Genomic DNA, 27,083 nt, shown 5'->3' with positions numbered 1-27,083 from the left:
TATCTCCTGGCTGGATGAAGTTAATTCTCTAGTAGATGTCTTAAGAAGGGCTGGCTCCTGGGTACATTATTCCGTCAATTCTTATGTGTTTAAAACCCTTTTTCTATGGCTTTGATTTTACAAGACCTGCTTTGCTAGGTATAAACTTTTTGATTCACACCTTCTTTCTTTGAGTTTCATGAAAACGCTGCTCCGTCGCTGCCCTGCTTTGTAGGTTGCTGTTGAGAAGTCTAATGACAGTCTAAATCCCTTGCCCTTGTCAATTATTTGATCTTTTGGTTTCAGGCTGTGAGGATATTTTCTCAAATGCTTCTTTGAGGTTTTTAATTCCATTTGCAGTGTTATGTTTCAGGTTTTTTTTTCTCCTGCCTTATGGTTGTATTTTTGGAGTAATTTTCATCAGCTGAAATATTTGGATTCTCATTTTCGTCTTCCTTCTTTGAGTAGCCTTTATATAGATGAAGATGCTTCCACCTCTGTATTTCACAGGCCCGGCTGACTTTTTGAGTGGTTCATGTGATTTTTAGTTCAAGCGCCCCCTCTTCTGTTAGTGTAGCATAGTGCAGTTTCTTTAATGGTTGGCTTTTGGTGGGGAAAGGGGGAGGGGAGAAGAGTGTGTCCTTGGATTTATTTTATTATTAGTTTGGTTTTGCAGATTCATAAACGTCAACCTCTTGCTTTCTCTCCCTTACTGCACACTTTCTGTATGGTACCCAACCCTCCTTTCTCACCCGCTTCTCCCCCTCCCAAGCCCACCTTGAAACCCTTCCCTCTGGTCAATGTTCTGGTCTATCAGCATTCTTTTTCCAGTTTTTTTTTTTTTTTTCACTTAAGGTGTACTTTCTCTTTCTCTAGGTAGTTTTGGTTTATTTTCAAGCCCTCCATCGTCTGCTTCTCACTTAATGTGGCTTTGGGACTTTTCCCACCCCTTTGCTCTCTACAGAGGTTTTGGGTGGGAATTCAAGAAGTAGCTTCACTGGAAACAGATGTTTATCTTTCTACTTAGAGGTAATATGACATTATAGTGTCTCCGTCTTCTAGTCGTGCTAAAGCTGTGGGTTGTTCGTGGTTTTATTCGTTCTCCTTGTTGATCTGTGTTGTTTTGGGGGGCCAAGTTGGGAGATTTGGATTTTTGTGGCCACCAATGCCTTGGTTACCGGGAAGACACCTAGAGAGAATTTTGAGAGATTGTGCAGTTGCATCAGTTTCAAGTCCATAGTAACTCAAGCTTGTCATCATCAAAGTGTTTTCATGTTAATCGTATACAAATGAACCTTGAGGACATGCTCAAAAAGGTGTGCTGTCTTAGGACGGCTGAGCGCCTCCCCTGGAAGCCCACCCACACCTCATCTCCTGGGCCGGCCCTTTCTCATACTTCAGGCAAATATCGGAGACTTGTCAGTTTCTGCATTTGGGGGGTGGGGGAGGGGAACGTTGGTTGGACCCGATGAGGCTGTTAATGTTGGTGTGGCACACGGGAGGGAGCAGTGCTGCTCTGCTGCCAGAGTGCGATCTAGTGGCTGTGACGTACACGTGTCTGCAGGTCTTTATCCAGAAAGGACTACTCCCCATCTGACCATATTTTTACTGAATTTTTATGCAAGGTCCAGAACCTGAGTCACATTCTGCTCTGCATGGCCGGGGAAGGGGCCCAATGCCTGACACATTGCAGGGGCTTAAGAATGTTCATGGAATGAATGAATTGACTATCTTTGTTCTGAAAATAGACCACCTATGAGTTGTTACAGTAGGAAAACTGAGGCCCCTGGAAGGAGAAGGAAAGTTTATAAAAGATCTGTTTGGGGCCCCAGATGAGCAACGGAGGGAGGCATAGCACACTGCGGAAGCTCCACTTACAAATCCACCTTCTGTTTTGGTTTTTTTTCTATTTATTTATTTAATTTATTTATTTACTCTTGGCTGCGTTGGTTCTTCGTTGCTGCACGCAGGCTTTCTCTAGTTGTGGCGAGCGGGGGCTACTCTTCATTGCGGTGCGTGGGCTTCTCATTGCGGTGGCTTCTCTTGTTGCAGAGCACAGGCTCTAGGCGCGCGGGCTTCAGTAGCTGCAGCACGTGGGCTCAGTAGTTGTGGCTCGCGGGCTCTAGAGCACAGGCTCAGTAGTTGTGGCGCACGGGCTTAGTTGCTCCACAGCATGTGGAATCTTCCTGGACCAGGGCACAAACCCGTGTCCCCTGCATTGGCAGGTGGATTCTTAACCACTGCGCCACCAGGGGAGCCCCCAAATCCACCTTCCGAAGGAGCTTCAGTTCTGCTGCGGGAGCAGCCAGGTCGCTGCCTCACCCTCCCGCCTGCTCGCCGGCCTGTGGGTCCTGGCCCACCTTTGTTCCCTCTGGGTCATATCCTCCTTCCTGGCACTGTGAGCGTTCACAGGAGCATCCAGATCACTGGATACCCACTGGTGGGTTTGGTCACTTGCTGTCCTCAAGGTGCTGCCCACCTTCTCTGTTCTCAGTGGCTTCCAGGAAAAGGGGCCACCTCAGCTCCGGAGCTTCAGACCCCTCTGGAGGATGGGCAGGTGCCTCAGACAGACTCAGAAAGGACATTGCAGAGTCTGAGCTGCCCTGACATCATAAGAGGTGGTCTGCAGCTGAGTGCGTCAGGGTCCCTGTGACCCCTGCGTGTCAGCTCGTGGGCAGTGGGTCAGGTGAAGAGCTGGTGCCCTGGCATCCCCTCAGCCCCCTCCAGCCCCTCAAGTCTGTCACCACCGTTCCACTTTGCGGCTTCAGCGTCCCTGCGTGCCTGGACAACGGGGACGTGGTCAAGAGTAGGAGGACACGAGAAGGGGCAGGTTTCAGTCACGACAGCCTCTTCCCGCCCTCGGACAGGACCAGGTGGCCTCCCCCACCTCTCAGTTGTGGGCGTCAGAGTCAGCTCTGGCCAGGAATCCCTTCTGGAGGCTGCCAGGCAGGAGAGCCAGAGGCCAGAGGCCCTGAAAGCCCACAGGACAGCGGCCCAGATGAACGATGTGGTGTCCTCAGAATCCGTCCTGTGCAGCACTGAGGCAGCCAGCAGGGCGGGCACCGGGTGAGATGCTGTGGGTGATAGGAAAACCCCGTGGCTGGGGACACTGCGAGCTTTTCTCCCAGAGCCCTACTTTTTTACCTTAAGGCAGAACTGCCATTCATGACATTTATTTACTTGTTCATTCTTTCATTCACTCACACTTTCAATGAATATTGCATTCTTCTACCTTGTGCCCCAAACCACTGGACTCAGAGAGTCAAAGACAGACTCAGAGGCCTTGTCCTCAGGAAGCTTTGAAGAGCAGTGTGGTTCCATGGCTCTTGGGAACTCACGGTGTGTGAGCCTTTGAAGGAGGAAGTCCGTCCGGAATCAAGCCTGTTCAATTTTGTGAAACTGAAAATTTTGCAAATGTCTTCAACTGTGGACTCTATTCTTCCTTACACTGTGAAGGCAAGAGCATGGACACACTGTGCAGCGCCTCCCAGGTCCACTGACAGGGGCAACACGGGGTCATGGGTGAGAGCACGGACTTGGATCCAGACAGATCTGGATTAGAATCCCAGCTCTGCTGCTTGTAGCTACGGGATCAGGGCCCCCTGAAACTCACTAGGCTTTGGCTTTCTCATAAGTAGTTTGCTGATAATGGTTCCTGCCCCAGTGGGAGGATTAAATAGGTAAAGGAATTGGCAAGTTTTACCCCGTGGTCAGGAGGGATGGTGACTGCTGTGTGCCATGCGGTATCTCTGCCGCCTCTCAAAGTGCACACACACACACGTAGACACATGCAACACAGGCTCCTATAACCCTGGCCTGGGAGGCAGCAGTGACCCTGCCTTCTCGAAGTTGTCTGAGCTGCCAGCTCCCCAGACTGGGGGGAACTCTGACTCACCACGATGGGTTACTGAACTGCTTTGCTGCCAGATGTGATGTGCAGGGTCCTTATAATGTCAGTTAGATCTGGGAAATGGACCAAGCATGATTTCCAGCTAAACGAAACACTTCAGGACACATCATCAACTAAATAGATGATGCTTTTGAGAAAGTCCCTGAGTGTTGTATCAGGGGGTTGGACCCCGGAAGGCCACCTTCTCCGTCCTCACCCCAGGTGACGCCGCATCGCCTGAGCTGGCTCCGTGGGAGCCTCTGGCTGTGAGCACCAGCGCCTCAAGTCTTAGTGTACTTGCAAGGGTAGCAGAGATCTGATCCGTACAGAACACTTGGTCCTTTCTGGGCTTTGCTCTCTTTCACCCCCTCCCGTTCCCTTTCTGCCTTCCTGTTTCCTGGCTCTGACAACTACAGAGGATTATTTAGGAAAGTCACATTGCCTCTCTAGGCCACTCCACTCCACACCCCACCGTGACATAGCAGCTGCGCCTGCGGGGAGAGGGAGCTTGTGTGTTTGTAGGCTGGAGGGGGTCATGCATCCCGGGCCCCCCTGGAGAGCCCTGACTCCTTGCTCTTGGTTCTGAGGGACATGACTGCCATGCCGGCAACTTCATCTCTGCCAGTGCAGAGATTCCTACGGATACCTCTTTCTTCATGGCACTGTCCCACGCTGGGCCAGGAAATGCCCTTTGGTCTTCCAGCCACCGTGGAGGGAGCTTATGTCACACAGACTACGTGGTCTCCATCATGGCTCCACCGCATGCGGGCTTTGCAGTTGTGCGGGCTTATCTGCAGGACTCTGTTTCCTTCCCTACGTGGGTGAAATACCTTCCTCAAATGTGGTGAGGGTGCAGTGTGATGCTCATGAGATACCCAGCACACTGCCTGGCACAGAAGACGCCAAATCTTTCACTTTCTTAAGATCTCAGAGACATTTCCTTCTAGATCTTCTTCCCTAGCTAACCAACACCCTCACTCCTTCCTGCCCTTGCTGGCCACCATCTCAATACATTCTACCATGGGCTATAGCTTAGACCTTTTTCTTGCCTTTTATTACTGGTTCATCCATCCATCCACCCATCCTCCCATCCATCATCCACCCATCCTCCCATCCTCCCATCCATCATCCACCCATCCTCCCATTCTCCCATCCATCATCCTTCCATCATCCCATTCTCCCATCCATCATCCTTCCATCCATCCATCACACCTCCATCCATCCATCCATCCATGATCCACCCACCCATCTATCCATCATCCATCTGCCCACCCATCCTCCCACCCCTTCACCTATCTATTTATCCATCCATCAGTCATTCATTCACCCCCTCATCCATCCACCCATCTGTCCATCCATTCCTTGTTTCAATCATCCAGTGATTTATTGGACGTTTCCTCCACGTATACGCCAGGCTGTGGGAAGCAGAGCAGACTCAGTCTCTGTGTTCACTAAGCTTACAGTCCAGCAGAGGACAGAGACGATGAAACAAGTGTGTGTGTATATGTGTGTATGTGTTGGGGGTGGGTGCTAGGCAGGGAGAGTAAGGACTGCTTGGGAAATGCACGGCAAGGTCACCAAACACGGTCCAGCAGGATCAGAAAGACTTCATGAGGAAGTGACTCTTACCTCCTTGACTACATACAAGGAACTCAGGGACAGGTACTGTGCTTTTTAGGGCCTGAGAAAACCAGTCTCATCAGCAGGCAGTCAACCGAGTGCCTACTATTTCTATGAGGTACTAGGTTTACAAAGAGATGAAGATGCAAAATAAATAGTAATGTAAAGTAATGGTTAATAACTGCTTGTTCAGTGAATTCATGGATGAATGTGCCTTTGCCAGGCTTCTATTTGCTAAGAAATGCTCTCAGCACATGTTCAGTCTGTGACTCCCCATGAATAAGATGCTTAGAAGAGCTCATTTGAGTTTTCACTTGGTTCATGAATATGCAAGCAAGCTTCCTTTTAATCTCAAAGTTTATCTTATTAGATGTATTTTAATTTATTTATTAGATCTCAGTCTTTCACTTGGATCGATGAGAAACTTAACAAAGGCATCATTCCATCTTCAGTGTGGTGGGTAGAGGGTAGACAGGTGGTCCAGCAGGTGATGTCCTGCGTGGAAGATTCCTGAAGACCTTGATCAGCCCTGATGACCAGAGAGATGCTGGGCTTATTAGGACCACAGAATAGGCATGATTACATTCACTAGCGTAAACCGTCATGACGTGTAACGGCGTATGTGGCCCCTTGGCTTGTGCAGCACTTTGCATAAAGCCAGAGAGCTCAGAGCATCCTTGCGCGTCTCCTAGGGGAGAGAGGCCGGCTCCCTGCAGGCGGGGCCTGAGGTCTCACCGGCCTCCTTTTACAGCAGGAAAGACTGCGGCTTAGTTGGAAATGTAATAGCTGCTCAAGGTAGGCTGTAAGCCGGGGTGGAGGTACTTGGTGAGCTTGCCACTGGCTGGCCTAGCTTTGCGCCCATCCACAGGCCTCTCCGAGGTGGCAGGGGCGTCGCTGGGGGAGGCTCAGCTTCTGCCCAGCGGGAAGGGGAGAAACCAGGAGCTGCTGAATCCCAGCGGCTGGGTTCACACTCCCAACAAAGTCCACGGTGCAAGCTTTCTAGAACTAGTGCCACTAACTAAAATTACTTTTAGAGGAAATCTGCTATGTAGTGATTTTTACTGATAGTGTTATCATTTCAGATGATGAAACACAGCAGCACAGAGCTCTAGAGCTTTCCTGCCCCTCCCCACTCCTGCTCCAGTGGGGTGCCGACGCCTCCCTAAGCAGGTTGGGGGCATGGAGGGACAGTTCCTCTCTCCTGGTGTCAGGTGATTGTCAAGGGCAAGACTCTAGGGCTGGTGAGGCACCGGCCAAGGCACCCCTGGGCTTCTGGGCATGGGGGTATTCAGGGGATGCACCTCTCCTGCTGGCCCAGCTGCCCAGGGCCCTGCATAACAGCCCGCCCATGTCATTTGGATGGATTGATGGTACCCTGCCCACCATGCTGCCGCTTCACTTGCTGCCTCTCTGCACAGGCTGCCACTGTGATGAGCCTCGACTCACGCGAGGTGCATCTCCATCAGCCTGCAGCCAGTGGAATGGCTGAAAGGGCCTCCTGCTCTGTGACCCATGAGGAGGTTGGAGGAGAGTCCGGGAGTGTCAGGAGGGAGCCAAAGGCTGCCAGCTGGAGGGGAAGCCCCACATTGGTGCAGTTTCTCGCTAACGGTCAAATCTTTTATTCTCCCACATAGCCCCCTCCTCCCCACTCCCCCCTCCCCCCTCCCCCCCAGCCTGGCAACAATATCCCGGGAACTTCTCTGACTAGCAGTAGGAATTAGTTTCTAAGGCACTGGATTTCTGGAGCTTGGAACTTCCCTTCCCGGGGAGTCAAGCCACGCAGGAGTGGTGGTGAGGTTGGTACCCCAGTGCGATGTGCCAGGCAGCTAACTACCCCCGAGAAACACAGAGAATCCCAGGACAGTCACCGTGATTTCCGGGGTTCGCTTATCTGCCTTGGTCTCCTCTCCAGAGGTCACAATCTGAGACGTACAGGCTTTCAGTGGGCTCTGAGTCCGGTGCAGTGCAAAGGGGGTTCTTGTCCCTCAAGGAAGGCCGCGTGTTCTTGGTGGAGGATGGGAAGCTGTCTTCCTCACCGTTTGGAGTGCAGCCCCACCGCCCATCCCCGTAGAGCCCCGGCCAGCAAAGCAGCCTTTCTGAGGCTGCGTTTCCTCACCTCCAAGGCTGAGGCCCTCACACCCCTACGGGTCTGTTGTGGGCTCCATCACACGGTATAAGGAGCATGGCGGGTCCCCCCAGTGCCTGGTCCACGGCCCGCTCTGAGTAAACATGTTTCCTTTGCCGACTTTAAGCTCACTGTCCCCACATCAGCGCTCAGTGAGAACTCTCCTCCAGGCCAGACACCGCCTCTTCGGAACCTGCTTGCAGGGGGTGGGCAGGGGTGGGCTTTCTCGTAACGGGGGGATAACACGGAGCTCGCTGCCTCCACTGCAGACTCCCTGCTGCTGCATCATCGCCTGCCCCCCACCGCGGAATGTCAATCATCTGCGTGTCATTTGCGATTTCCACTTGCCTGCGAATCCTTCCGGGCAAAGATTAAGTTGTGTTCATTTTTGTGCCACTCGGACTGGGCGCAGTGGGTGCTCTGTTAACGCTCACTGATTAATCCGGCAACCCCTCTCCTTTCACTTAATTTTTATTTATTTATTTTTTTTGCGGTACGCAAGTCTCTCACTGCTGTGGCCTCTCCCGTTGCGGAGCACAGGCTCCGGAAGCGCAGGCTCAGCGGCCATGGCTCACGGGCCCAGCCTCTCCGTGGCACGTGGGATCCTCCCGGACCGGGGCACGAACCCGTGTCCCCTGCATCGACAGGCGGACTCTCAACCACTGCGCCACCAGGGAAGCCCTCACTTAATTTAAATGAACAGGTTTCTCTCCTCGCTCATTGAAGAACATTCTATACCTCGTAAAACGCCCGTAAGTCCTCTGAAACCCTGTTCCCCGGGGACAGCCAGGGTCACCATTAGAGAATCTCACCCCTCTGCCTTCTTCAAGTGCATGTGTAGACATATAGGTGCTGGGTATAGAAGTAATTTTACATAAATGAGATCCTGCTGTATGTGCTGTTCTGCAGTTTGCTTTTTTGTTTTTTTTTTAAACTCATGGAACTCTTTCCACGTCAGTAAATATAGGTACACACCATCTTTTCTAATAACTGTATACTATTCCATTATATCAATATACTGTGATTTCTTCGCCAAAGCAATTCACTGATTTGTAGGTGGTTTCCACACTTTCTCCGTCATAAACTAGGCTGCAGCGAATGTCACTGTGTGTTTATCTCTGTGCCTCTGTCCACCCCAATTGGTAGGACCGGCCCCCATGCTTTTTGTTTGTTTTTGACCACGCTCTGCAGCTTGAGGGATCTTAGTTCCCCAACCAGGGATAGAACCTAGGCCCCCTGCAGTGGAAGCTCAGCGTCCTAACCACTGGACTGCCAGGGAATTCCCTCCCCATCCTTTTACAAGCAGCTGACATGACGTTAATTTGCTTTCGGGAGCCTATCCCTCTGTAAACGTCAACTTGCTTATACGTGGGCCAGTGTCCCTGGAAGTTTCTCAGCTTCCTACAACGGGGGTAGTAATTTGCTAGGACAGGAAGCATTGTGAGGAGTTCTCTCTTGCTCCAACAAGATTATCTGCTGCCTGAGGACTGGAACGACTGTTTCTTTCTAACCCTAACCCCGCCCCTCCCCCAGGAGTCCTTGCCCTTGCCCAGTGTCCTGCACACAGTGGGCTCTGCCACCTGCCAGGAGAGAAGGACCCAAGTCAGGAGCCCCAGGCTAGAGCTCTCTGTGCCTTGAGCTGCCTTAAGGTCGTCACTGGACCCTTTACCTCATCCTCTCAGCCACCTACCTCCCCTGACAGTAAAACACCGTTTTCTATTAAATGATGTGTCTGACATTTACCGAATTTTTATGTGACAATTTAGAAGGAACCAGTTGCCTTGAACAGCCTTATTAATATTGCAGTAAGATGATCAGGGGAACATCGCGGCCATCAGACCATAGGGCTGATTTATGAGCTTGGAAGAGAGTAGGCGAGAAGTCTCTATTGAGCAAAACACCTTCAGCACCATTCATGTTGTAATTAATGAAAGTCAGAGACGAGTCTTTCTGATGGTGCAGCCCTGCAACTCGACGGTAGGGCTGAGAGCTCTTTGGAAAGTCTGGACTGTGCGTTTTCACCTGGGGAGCGTGTGCATTGGACATGGGGGCATTTAGCACTGAGGGGTACGTACGCTACTCAGGTCGGGGACGAGGTGGACTAGAGCCTCCCCAGGCCTCTGATGGTTTGGTTTGCATTTTGAGTCTCTGTGAAAATTGTAACCATCTTCCGAGGGAGACAGCATAGGACAGTTGTTAAAACACTTCTCTGGAGTGAGACCCACCTACACGGAAATCCTGGTTTCACCCGTACCTGCCTTGTGGACTTGGGCAAATTGTCTAAACTCTGTGAGCCTTGGGGCCTCCGACTGTGAAGACAGGAGACAGTATGACCTGCTGCACAGGGTCATCGCATGAATCAAATGGGTGCATGCATGTCACACGGTTTCCAAGGTTCACTTAGCGCTCGGCACAAGTTGCCTCCCGCTGGCGCTTGAGGAGGTCCTTACACGTCACCACTGCTCCCAGCCCCAGTCAGGAAACCCATCGGAGATCTTTCTGGAGACCGTCCAGAGTTAACACACCATTTAGGTCTGTAGGAGAACTCCCCCCCCCCACACAAAAGGATATGGGTCTCCCCCAAAGGTTTGCAGCCTTCTGGGGAGGCAGACATGTGGAACCAACTGTTATGAAACAAGGGCCCGTGCAGGGAGGGGTCGGGCTGAGGGACCCTATGCTCTGGGGGGGTTGAGGGGCCGCGTTTAATTTGATGCTGGGGAGGGAGGTGGCAGCAGCAACACTGGAGACGGGCCCCCGAGAGCCAAACAGGACTTTGGACTTTGGCCGGAGGAGGGAGGAAGGGACTTTGGGCTAAGGCGATACACTGCACAGAGACGTGGAGGCCTGAGGGGACACGTCGTGCAGATGACCCTGGGGGTCACTGGGGCTTAAGGCCACCTGTGGAAAAGGGCGGCCAAGCGGGCTGAGCCCAGCTGGCCAAGGGCTTTGGATGCCAGGCTAAGGCATGCTCCGTTCCTCGGGGGCACTGAAAATGTGTGGGTCCGTGTGTCCCCGAGTGTGGGGACTGTCACCCTGGAGCAGGCGCTGTCGGGGCTGTCAGTGTCCAGGAAGGGGGGGGCGAGGTGACTCACGGGTCTGGGGGGAGAAGGGCGGTGAGGCGGGCACGTGGGCGCTCAGGGCTAGTTGTCTGATCAACCCAGCAGAGTGTCACCTCCCTGTCCGTGCCACCGTCACCACCTGAAGGCCTGACGCTTGCATGGGCACACTTTTCGCAAGTCTGTAGAGACTTGTAAGACATGGTCCCTGTTCTCAAGGAACCAGAAGGCAAAACAAAACGTGTGACACCCTCAAGTGCCAGCGAGGCAGGGCCTGCAGGGGGCGGGGTTCCAGTGGGCCCGCCTGGAAAACTAAAGGATCCCTTGGCAATAAAAGGGAGCTTCCAGGAAGCAGGACCGAGGGGTGGGGGTGGGGGGGAAGGAAAAGTCTTTGAGGGAAACTGGCATATTCCAGCTCTGGCCCTGTGCTCTCTGACCTGTTTCTCTGGCCCCCAGGCTCCCGAGGCCACTCAGCACCCCCATCGTGCCCCTGTGGTCACATCCCCCCTCTAGGCCGCCCCTGCTCCCACAGGGCCCTCCCCAGGCCGGCTGTTCCTCATGGAGAAGCTCCTTCTCTGCCGTCTCCTGCCACCTGGGACATCCACCGCCCCTCCATCTGCACCAGAGGTCATTTCCCTGATTCTGTTATTAACCCCAGCTGCGTCTGCTGGGGTTTGCATCTTGTGCTGGGAAAAAGTCATGGCTCAGGTCAAGATGGAGGTGAGGGCTGCAAGTCCCGGCCTCGGTGGTTATCACCTGGGCTTTTCTGCCTGGGACCCAATGCGAGATCGGGCAGAGACTCATCATTTCTTGGTCCGGGTGAAAGGCAGCTGAAATGGCTTCGGGATGCGTCCCGCAGTCCCCGGGCACCGTGCCCACGGCTTCCCTGAGATCTGAGGGCTTAGGCCACCAGAGCCTGTCCTGCTGTGGTCAGACAGCGTGCTTCCTGCTAGAGGGTCCCCTCCCCGAGCTCAGAATGACTCAGCTGCATGCCCACCGCTGGGGGAGCCTTTCGTAGCCAGAGTAGGAGGGACCCTGTATGCCCGGGACAGGGCGGGCAGCATAGGAGCCGTATCCGTGTCCCCAGGCACTTGTGCGCAAAAGGAGGATTTGTTCGCTCCCAACTCGGGGAGCACTTGAGTCTGCGCACTGAATGCGTCCCCGGCGGGTGCCCCTCCCTGGGTGGGGCAGGTGGTCTTGGTTCAGAGTCCTTAGGCATCTGCCAGGCAACATCTTTGCCCTGTGACGGTGGTTTGAAGTTGGGAAGTAGCCAGAAGCTGGCTAGGCCAGGTCAGGAGGGGAAGGGCGGGAAGGAGAGCGGGGAAGGCGGGGGACAGGCTGGCTGGGGGTGCGCGTCGGGCAGGGCGGGGCCCAGCGCTCCTCACGGCCTCAGCCAGTGCACGTGTGCCGTGAGGTTTGTGGTCGAAGTCTGTGCGGCTGCGAATCATGAGATGGGGGCGGGGAGGCCGTGGTAGCTCCCCGCCCCTTCCGCCAGCCCGGAAGCTGAATTCGGGCTCCACTCGGCAGCTCTGGGACCTTGCGTCGTTTGTCGCCTCTGAGACGTGGCTTCCTCCTCTATGAAACGGGGAGCTAAGAGCTCCCTGATGGGGTGGTGTGGGTCGAAGGAGAGAATCCTTTGAGCTCAAACAAAACAAGCGGGGTCCCTACCCTCACGAGGCTACAGGAACAGGGACCGCTCGGCCTGCCCAGTGTCACGATGGGGCTGCACGCGGTGCTGGCGGAGGACGTGGTGGGGCTCTGGCATTGTGGGGAGACACCTCCCTCACAGTGGGGGGCCCGGCAGAGAGAGCAGGGCCCATGGAAGGACCCCCGGGCTGAGTGCTCTATCCCGGACCCGGAGCCCCCAGCCCTTTGCACAGGCCTGTGGGCTGAGGTGGGCTGCACTGCTGGAGCACACAGTGTGGTTGGCTCTGAGCTCCATTCACGGTGGAAGGGCCCCTGGACGCTCACGGGCCCGGCTGTCAGCCTGGGCAGGGCTCCCAGGTACCGTGGCCGGGTCCCATCGGCCAGGAGGAGCCGGCCGCTGCCTCCAGAAGCTGTGTCCGTCCTGACTGTCCTATTCGCTTTGGAACCAGAAGCCTGATTTACTCCCGGCTGCATTTTTCTGGTTTTCACTGAAGATTTTTTAAAAAGTTCCTAGACAAAACAAGTCTATTTTAATGCCTAGAATTCCTATTTTGGGTTCTTTTTTTTTTTTTTTTGCGGTACGCGGGCCATGGCTCACGGGCCCAGCCGCTCTGTGGCATGTGGAATCTTCCTGGACCGGGGCACGAACCCGTGTCCCCTGCATCGGCAAGCGGACTCTCAACCACTGCGCCACCAGGGAAGCCCTTGGGTTATTTTCTTGATAGCACTTATCTGGTATTAATTTTTTTTTTTTGGATTGATGGATTTCCTTGCTAGACTGTAAGCTCCCTGAGGATCAGGAAAGGCCTGTCTGTGCTGCGCTGCATCCCCAGAGCCTCCAGTGTTGCCTGGCGGGAGGGGAGACGGTGTGCTGAGTGAATGGAGAGACCAGTGTTTGCAGTGGCCTCTTCGGGTCAGCCTGGAAGATGGCCCTGTTTACAAGGCTGCCCGCTTGGCAGTATCCTCTCTCTGCCCATCTTTCTCTTAATAGTTATGGATTATGGAAAAGAAGAACAAAGCCCATTAAGAGGTTCCCCTACATTTGATGTGAGGAAGTGTTCATGAGAACAGCTCCGTTTATCGGTCTTTAGCGCACAGCTGTATATTCCCTTCTCACAAAATGGATATTGCGTTGTCTCCTTGAGAAAAATTGATTTCAACCAGGAAGGAGAATAGCAAACTCCCTCCTCCCCCTTTTCTTTTCCCTCCCACTGAGACAGAATTTATCTCTTAGGTAGGTGTGGGGTAGGGGGGGGAAACAGGAATAATTGGACCAGAAGCTAATTCCCAGAGATTCATTGTCTCAAAAGCTCCCACCAGAATGTGGGAAGCTGGGCTTGAATTGCACGCTAATGATAAATGACAACTCTAACAGACCGTCACATTGAGATGTTCAGTCCTTCCTGCTAGGAGATGACACGTTAATTTTCTCTTAGATTTACATTGGATTATTAATAAAAGAGCGGTGTTGGAAAATGACAGTAAGGGTCTGTGGAAGTGCCCAGCTCTATTTAGGGCCAAATGAGATGTTGGTGGGGTCGAACATGACCCAGACACCAGGTGGCATCTGAGCAATGCCTTCTTTTGCTCTCCAGGCTCAGGCTCCCGAACCTGGGTTGCAGCCAGAGGCAGGAATGGAAGGTCTGCTTTCTTCCCAATAGTATTGAGTCCACAGCCAGGGATGCCATTTCTTCTCTCTCACCAATTTTCTTTGCTTTCTAACAGGCCAAACACTTTAAATGGTAAGGGATGTTTTCTGTATGTTTTGTCTTCGAGAAAAGAGAGAGGATTTCCTTTGTTCCAGCCGCCGAGTTGCTTGATTACCTCACTCATTGGATGAACATTTATAAGATTTTATGATGGGGGAGGAGGCGTAAGAACAAGCCAGTCTGGGTGAGCCAGACATGCCACGTCTAAGTGGTCACCCCACTTCTCTGCTTTAAAACCTTCAGTGGCTTCCCATTTCCCTGAGGGTCAAGTTCAGAATTCTTAGAGGGGGTGGGGGCTGCAGGTTGGAGGGCACAAACCCCCCTGCCGCAGCTTAGCTGAGACGCCCCCTGTGATACCCTCTTGTGTACCATCTACTTTTCCTTCCTTGCATCTACCGATGTCGGAGCTTCAGGGTTTATGTCGCCTTGTGTTTTGGGTCACTCCTGCATTAAAATCCAGACACCTCGCTTCTCCTTCCTGGCAGGTAACACAGTTGTTTCCTGGTTAATCTGTGTGTTTCCTCACACTTCGGACAAAATCCACCCTCGTTCAAGACCCCTTAGCCAGGCCCGCCCTGCTCTCTGGCCTCATCTTCTGCCTGCATGCCCACATTTGCTCCCTACCCTCTAGCCATGTCCCAAGCCTATTGCTCAAGCCCCGACCTAGCTGCTGTCTATACCAGAAAGCTCTTTCCTGGGGAGCCTCCCTGGGGGTGGCCTTGCTTTCGTCTAGGCTTCTGTTCAGATGCTCCGTCCTGGAAGAGGTCTCCCCGGCTGCCTGTCACCCGTCACTGCCAGCTGTCACAGGACGTACTCACTCGTGTCTCCTGTCCCCCCCACCCCCAGAGGTGAGCCCCTGCAACTCCCAGTGCTTCCTGCCCCTCGTCCACCCCCAGGCTCTTCCTCCCTGAGCTTTACAAAGGCAGGGCTTTGGTCCCCTCTGTTCCCGTCAGCACCTAGAGCAGCCTTACATGAACACCTGGCCCGTAATAGCTGCTCAATAAATATTAGTTGAATAAATCACCGAATGTCATAATAGAGTTTTAAGCCGAGCGCCCTGGGAGCTCTAGGAATGGAGCCACTAATGAGCCCCTGAGGATTTACCCTGGAGTGATTCCTGGTCACGAGCATCCCCATGTCTGCGCAGCCTTTTCTTTTCTGTGACCTCCAGCCACCACTGAAATGAAGCAGCCTGCGTGTAACCTTCCTTGGGAAAGACACACTGGCTCTGCCTCTGAGTTCTGGAAGCTTGAGCTGCCCCCATCCTGCTTTCAGTCCTCCACGGAGACTGCTGGCCGTGGAGACGAGGGTCTGGGGGCTGCCCGCCTGGGGGTCCCCTCGCGGGGCCGTGGGCCGCAGGCCTCCTCAGGGGTGGTGGTGAGGCCTGCATGAGGCCGGCCACATCCGCACTGGCTGTGGGTAGGCTGGGGTCATCTCAGCCTTTATTTAGGAAAGTGACAGCGGGTGCCCAGAGGTCCTCAAGCCCGGCTTCTGGGATCAGCTCATCTAAACCAGCTCCGGCAGGCGCAGCGCCCACGCCGCAGGGCTCACGGTGGGGGCTCTTAGGCATATGAATCTCCCCAGTCATTTGTTCCCTGATAAGAAAGCCTCTTTTACGATTTTCAATTTGCCCTTATTCTGATGAAAGGAAGCCGGGGTTGGACCGCCTAAGACGGAGCTAATCAAATAAAGCAAATTGGTGTTACCTTCTCTTCATCCTTATTATTTCTATTGCTCCAGCTGGAATTTATTATGAAAAGCAATTGGTTTTCATATCTGGCAGATTGCGGCCCGGCGGGGCCTGACAGCCCTTTCTTCCTGATCATTCCATAAATAGCCCGGAGTGGCCAGACTGGGGCGGGGGAGGGGAGGACACGGGCTGCTCCCCACCCGTTTCCATGCTCCCTGTCCCCCAGATCGTGAAGACCCTATAAACAAGTCAGAAGAAAAGGCCAGGTTGAAAGCTAATAAACCAGCCCCTTCCCATGAGATTCGGGCTGTTGCTGTGGCATCGTGGGGTTCCGTTTGGCATCCTATCAACCTTGCTGTGCTCTAGCCATCAATTACCACTCTCGATGGGTTTGTGTGTGAGGGAGATAAGCAGGGGAGACATGCCTTTTCCAGATTTCTTTCTTCCCCTTGCAACAAAAGGAAGAACTATAGGAACAATTTAAATCAGGCGCAAACGATCCTTCCTTTGTATGAAGTATTGAACAGTTCCTGTGGGCTCTAAAATTGCCCTGGGTCATTGCTTCTAGAGAAGGAGAGAGGGTAGCTGGGATGTGCTGGGAATTTATAGCAAGTTGCTAGGAACGGGGTGCAGTGGGTAGCTCGCTGGTTCTGCCCTTATGAGCTGTGTGACCTTGGGAAAGTGAATTCCCTTCTCTGTGCCTCAGACCTTCTCATCTGTAAAATGAGGAGAACAATACCCACCCAGTAAAGTTGTTGTGGGATTAGGATGAGAAATGGGTGTAAAGGGCTTTCCGCTGTGTCTGACACACAATAAATGCTTGATAAATAGAGCCTCTGCTTGTTGTCATAGTAATTGTTGCCATGCTTATTATTGACATTTTGGACCAGGCTGTGTACTTGTAATGGTGCATTTAAATCAGGTCATTCCATGTTGGAAAGATCAGAAAGAAAGGTGTGGGTACATAAATATGGGAGCCGTAATTAGGGTGGCGTTTCTCATTTCCTAACTGCCCACTGGAAGGGAGATTTAGTGCTGCCCGGGCCGGCATCCATGGCTCCAGGACAGTGTGGTTTGTGCTCGTCACAGGGGCCTGTTTTACATTTGGGGTCAGGTCCTGGAGGCCGTTAGAAACGCAGGGACAGCATTTCCCTGTAGCCGGGCCCTGCCATGTGCCTTGTGGTGGGAGGGATGCGACCAAAGGCAAGGAAAAGGAAGGAGGAGTCTGCCCAGGGCTTGGGTTCCAGCTGGGAAAGGGAAGTTCTTTGGAGATGTTCACGGTTTAGAAGCCACCCAGACTTCGTTCAGGGTCCTACTAGAAACGAGGACATCATCTGTTCTCCAAGGAAAGCTGCAAGGAACAGATTGTGTGAATTCAATGGAGCAGTAGCTGGTCAACCAGAATAGAACTTACTGCACAAAATCCACTGCCTCTAGGCCGGAGGGATGGACCAACAACAGACTGGCACCTGAGGAAGTCCAGGGACTGCTGGAGTGGGTAGGGTCTCAACTGTCTGCATGGAATTTTAAGGTGGTTGTCAAGATCCTGGAAATGGTCAGTTAGTGACAGGGAAGGTGGAGGTTCTCAGAGGAAGGACTGGGAACCTGAGCTGTTTGGGGTACCCTGATTTCTAAATTTAGAGGCAGGCACTGGAAAGAGTATCCAGACCGTTTCTTTTATAGGATTAACCTAGCTTTGGATGCACCCCCTAGTTGTACCATAAATTCCTGTTTAATATCCACGCACAAAACCTGTCAAGGACACATCGCTCCTCTGACGTTCAGTTATGAATCATCGTCTATCGACCCAGTTTGAAAACTATATTTCACCCTAAAGTGGTGGATGCATATGTGTGTTTTGGGGGGGCTCTCCCGTGGTGGGTTTTCCAGAAGCACCCCCACAATGTGCCATTTCATTAGTTCCTAAGTCCCATGATTGGTTCCTGCAGGGGACCCTGCAAAAGGGGGCCGGGTTTCTTATCATCATTAGTCATGAAGAACATGTCATCTATGGCCAGCAGCATGCTGGGCACCTTGCGTACATTATGTCTACTGCAACAGAGAGAGCAGGTAATTTGCTCAAGGTCACACAGCTCATAAGGAGCTGAGCCAAGATTTAAGGTTTGCCTAGGGCTCCCTCCAAATCCCATCAGCATCCTCTTTTTAAAAACTTCTTATTATGGAAAATTTCAAATATCTACAAATGTAGAAAGACTAGTATCGTGACTAGTATAATAACTAGTGTAATGAACTCGGTATACTGATCATCCACTTTCAACTATGATAGACAGAAGATAGCCAGTCTTGTCTCATCCACACACAGACCCCACCACACACGTTATTTTGAAGCATACCTTAGACTGTATAGTTTCATCAGTGAATGTTTCAGTATGTATCTCTAATACATATATACACATATATCTGTATCTCTCTCTCTACATATGATCACCTTTCAAAATACTTCTGCACTATAATTATCACTCTAAAAATTCATAATTCTAAACATCATGAAGTATCCAATCACTGTTCGAAATTCCAACTGTTTCACAAATGCCTTTTTTTTTTTTCACAGTTTGTTTGGCTCAGTATTCAAGTAAGGTTTACACATTGCGACTGGTTGATGTATCTCATTGTCTCTTTTAATCTGTACGGTCCTACTTTTCCCACTCTACTCTTTGTCATTGAATTTGTTGAAGAATCCAGGTTGTTTGTCCTATAGAGTTTCCTACAGCCTGGATTTTGCTGTCTATATCCCCCTGTCCTTTTTACTGTGCTCATCTGCCCTCTGTAGATCTTATAAAGTTGTAGTTAGATCAAGAGGCCTGAATAATTTCAAGTTCCTTTTGTTTTTTGTTTTTTGCTTACAGCAAAATGTTCTTCCATCAGGGACACATACTATCTGGTTGTATCTCTTTTGTGATGTCAGTCACTGTTGATAATCCATTAATTCATTAGAGGTTGCAAAATGGTGATATTTTAATTCTCTCACTTCATTTATTGTCTGGAATACTTTTATAGGGAAAGTCCTCTCTTCTGCTGTTTGCTACTTAAAGGAACAGTTTGCACAGGGAAGGTAGCATAAATGCCTGATTCTTTCTCCCTTCCTTCTTTCCTCCCTCCCTTCCTTCCTTCCTTCCTTCCTTTCCTTCCTTCTCTTTCTTTTTTTAGTTTTCAAAATAATGTATTGCATAGCTACCATCCTCCAACAATAATCAATTAATTTTTTGTGTTCTTTAAGATCATTTATGAACTTATGGGTTTAAACATATTTAATGTGTTTTAATCCATTGTTACTATTCTTATTGATGTTCAAATCGTCCCATCTTTGGTTAGTGGGAGCCTCTTCAAGTTGGTTCCTGGGTCCTTTTCACATGATTTTTAGGTCTTTGATATGGTTCATGTTATACTTAATGGTGAAACAATGTTTTCCCTCTAAGATGAAGAACAAGACAAGGGTGTTTCCTCTTACCACTTCTATTCAGCCTTGTACTGGAGGTTCTAACCAGTGCAACAAGGCAAGAAAAGGAAATGAAAGGCATCTAGAATAGAAAGAAAGAAGTGAAACAACATTTATTCACAAGTGACTTGATTATATACATAGAAGATCTGAAAGAATCTGCAAAAAAATTATCAGAACTAATAAATAAGTTTAGCAAGGTCATAGGATACAAGATCAATATACAAAGATCAATCATATTTCTATTTCAGTGGAAATGAACAATCCAAAAATGAAATTAGGAAAGCAATTCCATTCACAATAGCATCACAAAGAATAAAGTACTTAGATAAATTTAATGTACAAAGTGTAAAACCTGTACTACAAAGTCTTATTAAGAGAAATTAAAGATTTACATAAGTGAAGAGATATTCTATGTTTTGTGATAGGAAACAATTGGGAGATTCACTATTGTTAAGATGGCAATTATGTCCAAACTGATTTCAAGATTCAATGAAACCCCTGTCAAAATCCCAGTGGGCTTTTGTGTTGTTGTTATTGTTGTTGCAGAAATTGTCGAATGAATCTTTTATTTTAATTGAAGTATAGTTGTTGTATGATATTATATAAATTACAGGTGTACAATATAGTGATTCACAATTTTTAAAGGCTATACACCATTTTTAATTATTGTAAAATATTTGCTATATTCCCCATGTTGTACACTATATCCTTGTAGCTTATTTTATACCTAATAGTTGTACCTCTAACCCCTTACCCCTATATTGCCCCTCACCCCTTCCCTCTTCCCACTGGTAACCACTAAGTTGTTCTCTATATCTGTGAGTCTGCCTCTTTTTGGTTATATTCAATAGTTTGTTGTATTTTTTAGATTCCACATATAAGTGATATCATACAGTATTTGTCTTTCTCTGTCTGACTTATTTTACTTAGTATAATGCCCTCCAAGTCCATGCATGTTGCTGCAAATGGCAAAATTTCACTCTTTTTTGTGACTGGTATTCCATTGTATATAGATATCAACATCTTCTTTATCTGTTCATCTGTGATGGACACTTAGGTTGCTTCCATATCTTGGCTATTGTAAATAATGCTGCTGTGAACATAGGGGTGCATGTATCTTTTTGAATTAGTGTTTTTGTTTTTTTCAGATATAAACCCAGGAGTGGAATTGCTGGGTCATATGGTAGAGTTCTATTTTTAGTTTTTTCATAAATCTCCATGCTGTTTTCCACAGTAAATGCATCAATTTACATTCCCACCAACAGTGTACAAGGGTTTCCTTTTCTCCGCATCCTCTCCACCGTTTGTTATTTGTGTTCTATTTGATGATGACCATTCTGACAGGTGTGACGTGATATCTCATTGTGGTTTTTATTTGCACTTCCCTGATGATTAGTGATGTTGAGCATCTTTTCATGTGCCTGTTGGCCATCTGCATTTATCCTTTGGAAAAATGTCTATTCAGTTCTTCTTCCATTTTTAAATAGGGTTTTTGGATGTTGAGTTGTATGAGCTGTTTATAATGTTGGATATTAACCCCTTTATTGGTCATATAATTTGCAAATATTTTTTCGATAAGTCCTCCAACTTTGTTCTTATTTTTCAAAATTGTTTTAGCTATTCTAGGTCCTTTGTATTTCTGTATACATTTTAAGATTTTTTTTTCATTTTGTCCATGAAAAAAACCAATCTTAAAATGTATACCGAAATACAAAGGACCTAGAATAGCTAAAACAATTTTGAAAAGAAGAACAAAGTTGGAGGACTTATTGCCCCGACTTCAAAGCTTACTATAAAGCTGCAACAAGCAAGACAGTATAGTATTGACATAAAGATAGAAAATAGAAGAGAATATGAAGTCCAGAAATAAAGCCTTATGTTTATGGTCAATTTATGTTCAACAAAGGTACAAAAGCAATTCATTGGGGAAGAGGATACCCTTTTTTTTTTTTTTAAATAAAACCAAAACCAAATGGCACTGGGATGATTGGATATCCATGTGCCAAAAACCAACTTAGGCCCTTACCTCACACCATACACAAAAATGAACTTGAATGCATCATAGACGTAAATGTAAGAGCTAAAATTATGAAACTCTTAGAAGGAAATACAAGGGAAGATTTTTGCAACCTTGGGTTAGGCAAAAAGTTCTTAGGTATGACACTAAAAGCATGATTCATAAAAGAAAAAATTGATAAATTGTACTCTACCAAAATTGAAACCCTTCGCTCCTTAAAAGAAGCAATTAAAAAAAAAAGAGACATAGATTGGGAGAAAATACTTGCAAATCACATATCTGATGAAGGGCTTGTAACCAGATTTTATGTAAATAACTCTTACAACTCAAAAAGAAGAAGACAAACAACTAAATTTAAAATGGGCAAAAGATTCAAATAGACATTTTACCAAAGAAATTACATGAATTGCTAATAAGGACATGAAAAGATGCTCTACATCATTAGTCATTAGGGAAATGCAAATGAAAACCCTACCACACACCTACTAGGATGGCTATAATCCAAAAGACAGACAATGCCAACTACTGGGGAGGGTGGGGAGACTTTGGAATCCCCATATATTTCTAGCGGAGATGTAAAATCTTGCACCCACTTTGGAAAATGGTCTGGCGGTTTTATTTTTATGTGATCAGATGTACCTATCTTTCACACATTGTTGCTAGATTTTTGATCATGTTTAGGAAAGTTTTCTCCACTTTCAGGTTAGAGAAATTCACCTGCATTTTCTTCTAGAGTAATGTATGATTTTCTTTATTGCATTTAAATCTCTGGTCCACTTGGAATTTATGCTGCTTGTAAGATGTGAAGGATTGATTCACTTTTATCTTTTTTTCCACATGCCAACATCAATTATTAAAAAGTCAGTCTCCTCCCACTGACTTGAGATACCTCCTTCACTGTATACTAAATTTGTGTATGTAAGTGGGGATAGTTCTAGATTTTCTATTCTGTTCTGTTGGCTGTCTATTTATTTGTATGACAATTCCATACTTTTTAAAATATAGAGGCTTGGGCTTCCCTGGTGGCACAGTGGTTGAGAGTCCGCCTGCCGATGCAGGGGACACGAGTTCGTGCCCTGGTCCGGGAAGATCCCACGTGCCGCGGAGCAGCTGGACCCGTGAGCCATGGCCGCTGAGCCTGCGCGTCCGGAGCCTGTGCTTGGCAATGGGAGAGGCCATAACAGTGAGAGGCCCGCGTACCGCAAAAAAAAAAAATATATATATATATATAGAGAGAGAGAGAGAGACAGAGAGACAGACAGAGAGACAGAGAGAGAGAGAGAGAGGCTTTACAGAATGTGTTAGTAGCTGGTAGGGCTAGCCTCTAAACCTTGGTGCTCTTTATTGGAATCTTTCTGCCCGTCCTTGGTGTTTTTTTCCCCTCCCAATAAACTTTATAATAAATTTTTCTAGACACAGAAAAAATACTCTGCTGGGATTCTTGTTGCCATTATGTTACATTGATAAATTAACTTTGGGAAGATTGACATTTTTACGATCCTAACTTTTTCTTACCTTCATTTATTGAAACCTACTTTTGTGTCCTTTAGATAGTTTTTCTCCTTAGGTTTTGGGAATTTCTTATTATATTTATGCCTAGGTACTTCATTTTCTTTTTCTCTAGTAAATGGAGTCTTCTGTCATTCCTTCTGTCTGTTTTATTTGTGTGTGTGTGTATATATGACACACACACACAAGCTATTATATAAGCATATATATTTTGTTGATTATGTATCTTAATTTTATACCTGCTTGTTTACTTTTATAATTTGCAGCAGATTTTCCATTGGTCCCATGATCTTTTTACCATACTGCACCAAGTGTTACTGGCTTTGCTAACTATTAGTTTCTTAGATTAAAAGGTTTCCTGCCTAGAAACCTCCCGTTAGAAAGAACCCCCTGGTTGTTCACCTTTTTTCCCTTGACATTCCTCTCCCTGCTGCAATGGAGGACTTCGATTGTTTTCCCGAGACCCTCTTAACACTGTCAGCCTTAGTTCGGCTTCTCCCAGAAGGAGGTCCTGAGATGAGGATGTCAGTACAGGCAGTTTATTTGAGAGGTTGTCCCAGGAAGCAACAGAGGGGGAGTATGAACGTGAGAGAGGAAGCGGAGGCATACAAAGAAAGGGTATTTTTTTCCCAGCAAGTCACCACAGTGGGTGACTGGAGCTTGTGCTCTGGGGGACGGTACAGAGTACCTAGAGTTATCCTAACCGTGGGGCGAGGAGGTCTGGATGGCTTCTGCGTTATCCCAACCCGGACAGGAAGTGAGGAAGCTGGGAAGCCACCCACCAAATCCCCGTCCATTGGGTGAGGGGTGCTTTCAGGGCATCAGGTTCACCCAGCCAGTAGAGCAGAACTGGGATTCAAACCGGGACTGGCCCCCCAGTCCATGCCTTGGAGGAAGCTCTGGAGAGTCACAGTGACTCCAAGTGAATCCTGCTCAGTCACTTTCTGGCTAGAAAGGCTTGATTTCCTCATCTTTATGTTGGGGATGGTAATAATACGTACCTCGTAGGGTTGCTGTGAGGATGAAAAAATGTAGGTTATAGACACAGATATAGAAATAGGTGTAGATCCAGATATAGATGTAGATATAGATACAGATACAGACATAGGTGTAGACATAGATGTGGGTGTAGATACAGATGTAGATAGAGACATAGATGCAGACATAGATGGAGATATAGATGAGATATAGAGACATAGATGTAGATGTAGATAGAGATATAGATACAGATACAGACATAGGTGTAGACATAGATATTGGTGTAGGTACGGGCATAGATATAGATGTAGATAGAGACACAGGTGTAGACAGATATAGCTGTAGGTATAGATGGAGATGAAGATACAGATGGAGATGTAGACATGGATGGAGATGTAGATATAGACATAGATGTAGATGTAGACATAGATAGAGACGTTGACATAGATGTAGACGTAGACATAGACACAGGTGTAGACATAGATATAGACATATTGGAGATACAGGTGTAGATATAGACATGGATACAGAAGTAGATGTAGACATAGATGTAGATATAGACATAGAGATGTGGACATAAATGTAGATGTAGACACAGGTGTAGACATTGATATAGACATAGATGGAGATACGGACGTAGATATAGACTGGATACAGATGTAGTTGTAGATATAGATGTAGACGTAGGCATAGATGTAGACATGTAGATGTAGATATAGATGCAGATGTAGACATAGAAGCAGACGTAGGCCACACGTGGCACGCTCCCCTAGCGCTGGGAGTAACTGGGAGCTGGTGACATTGTCGTGTGGCAGGACTTTTGTGCCTCGTCCTTGCAGTTGCCATCACCTTCTGTCCTCAACTCCATTCCTGCTTCTTTGCTCTTCTCAGATGGGTGCTCCCTTTCATGCTGTCATGAAACTTATCAAAGCTCTCCCCTGACGGCCCCCCTCTCGCACGGTCTGGCCCACCTCTCCTTCTCCCCAGGGCAGTGCTCTGGCCCCCTGTCTTCCTCAGATCCCTCCCACCAGCGCCGACTTGCTCTTGACTGTGCTCTGGGAGGTGGCGCAGCCTCACTTCCTTTGCATCGTGGGGCACGTGGGCCCCTCTGCATGCAGCCTGTCTGGCTTTCCCTTTGCCATTCTCGGGACCCGTGAACTGTGCGGGGAGGACCTTCGCCCATCACGCAGAGCAGAGCAAGTTCTAATAAAATCCGAGTGGCAGATTGAACACTATTAGGTTGCTCATTATTGCAAGTTAAAATGATGATTCCATTTATTAAGGCCATTTAAGTTGGACACTCTGGTCCCCTGTGGGATTATGTCCTACTGAAAGTGTTGGATGACAGGGCCCCTCACGCTCCCAGAACGCAAAGGGCAGGTCACCAGAGGAAGATGGGTTTCCTCGGGTGGGTGCCGTTGTTATTCTGACTGTGGATATGATGGTGTCTGGGGGCGTCCCCTCTCTCTTGGTCATACCGTTTGTGATCTGTGGACAGTTGGCCTGAAGACACTGCTGAGGTTCACTGACCATGTTTAGATAGGGCAAGAGGATGGAGCAAATCACACTTCCTGTCTTAGCTCACGAGAAGCTGGATTGGATTAATGTCCTGTCTTCTTTAGCAGATGAGTATTCTGGGACTGAGGGAGTCCCTGCAACACTCTCGTGAGTGTCTTCTTTCCTGTTTGGAGGGGGAGAGACAAGCAGAGCCCGTGTATTTGATGAGATGTCTTCCTTTGCTTATTCCTTGGACAGTGGCTTAAGCGCAGCCGTTGGACTTTGGGGTCCTTCTAATGGGTCTTTTAGGGAGCGAGAGGACTCACAGCACTCTGAAGATTGGGTGCCTGTACCTAGAGCGGGGCTGAAGTGGAAAGGGGCCGGCACCGTGGGGACCGTATTCCAACCCGCCTGCCATTCAGAAATGAAAGAGGACTGTAAGGTTTTCAGTGCAGACTCGTAAGTGCGAGACAGATACCATCAGGTGACAGGTTGTGACAGCGCGTAGAGCTGCTTCCCCATTGTTTTAGTCGGCGCAGACTTGGGGAGGAAACCAACACTGACACAAACCAACCGCGCGGTGATTGGCAAACAATGAAGTGTTGGGAGTCGCTGCTGAAAGTCGATAATTTCCAATGGAATTGCTGTTTAATCATCACCTGGCCGCTGAATGACACAGCCCGGCTGGGTGGGAACTACAATTAGCTGCTGTCGACCTGGAGTGATTTTTTCTTCCCCTACAGATAGTGGAATAGTAAGACATCAATAGCCAACGTTCTGTGCCCAACTGTGAAGTGGCCCATAGTTCAAAGGAAAAGAAAAGAAAGGGGTGGGGGCTCTTGCCCCAGCCCCGGGGAAGACTGGCTGCTTGCTTTCTCACCTCTGCCACAGCAGAGAAACAGGAGCCTATCTATGAAACAGGAACCTATCTATGAAACAGAAACAGAATCACGGACATAGAGAACAGACTGGTGGTTGCCAAGGGGGCGGGGGGTTGGGGGAGGGATGGAGTGGGAGTTTGGGGTCAGCAGATGTAAGCTGTTATATATAGAATGGATATACAACAAAGTCCTACTGTACAGCACAGAGAACTATATTCAATATCCTATCGTAAACCATAATGGGAAAGAATATTTTAAAAAAAGAATGTATATATATGTATAATTGAATCACTTTGCTGTACAGCAGAAATGAACACAACCTTGTAAATCAACTATACTTCAATAAAAAATATATTGATTAAAAAAAGAAAAAGAAGAAACCACTTCCTTTGCCTTGTTTGTGTCAGGAGCTCTCTCACCCCGGCCAGGAAGGAGCTGGAAGACCTGTGTGGTCCCCTGGGTGCACAGATCACTTCCCTTTCCTTTTTCTGTGTTGAGCCTTCAGGTGGAGAGCGACACAGCTGGCTAGGGCTGGTGCGCCGTGTCTTGTAGCTTTCGGGGGCATCTTCCTTAAAGGATGGACCTGCCTCCAGCTGCTGAAGCGTTATTCTGGAAGGTTTACCATAGCACTTGCCCTCAGCTGACAGGGGAGTTTAGTTCTTTGTCTCCTTGGTGTCTCCAAACCAAAATTTGTCGCCGCTACGGCTACACGGATGAGCGTAAATGTCCTCTGCTCTTTGTGGTTGACGCTTGGGGTCTTCTAGGGAAATGCAAGATTCTCTTTGTTCTTTTTAAACGGCACAGAGAACGGCCATCCCACTCTTAGCATTTAGCAAGTGGGTAACTATTTTTCTAAGATATGGTGGTCGGGACCGAATAGACACATTTGCCTGGCAGTGCTGCGCCCTTTCACAACTGAAGCCCAAATGGGAAAGAATCAGGTACTTAGCTTGCTTGGGAAGAAGGGCTGTAGGGCTCTTCCGCATCCAGTAGGAATCTAAATGCAGGCAATGAATCAAGAGCGTC

General features: G+C 48.7%; 1 protein-coding gene across 3 annotated transcripts in view; it reads left to right on the top strand.

Moving 5' to 3' along the window:
• Window positions 1–27,083, top strand: part of CAMTA1 (calmodulin binding transcription activator 1) — an 893,482-nt gene that overhangs the window by 418,021 nt on the left and 448,378 nt on the right. The gene's annotated exons all lie outside the window — the stretch shown is intronic.

Source organism: Lagenorhynchus albirostris, chromosome 2, assembly GCF_949774975.1.
Source record: "Lagenorhynchus albirostris chromosome 2, mLagAlb1.1, whole genome shotgun sequence".
Classification (NCBI taxonomy): Eukaryota; Metazoa; Chordata; class Mammalia; order Artiodactyla; family Delphinidae; genus Lagenorhynchus; species Lagenorhynchus albirostris.
This window is presented reverse-complemented; position numbering and strand designations above follow the sequence as displayed.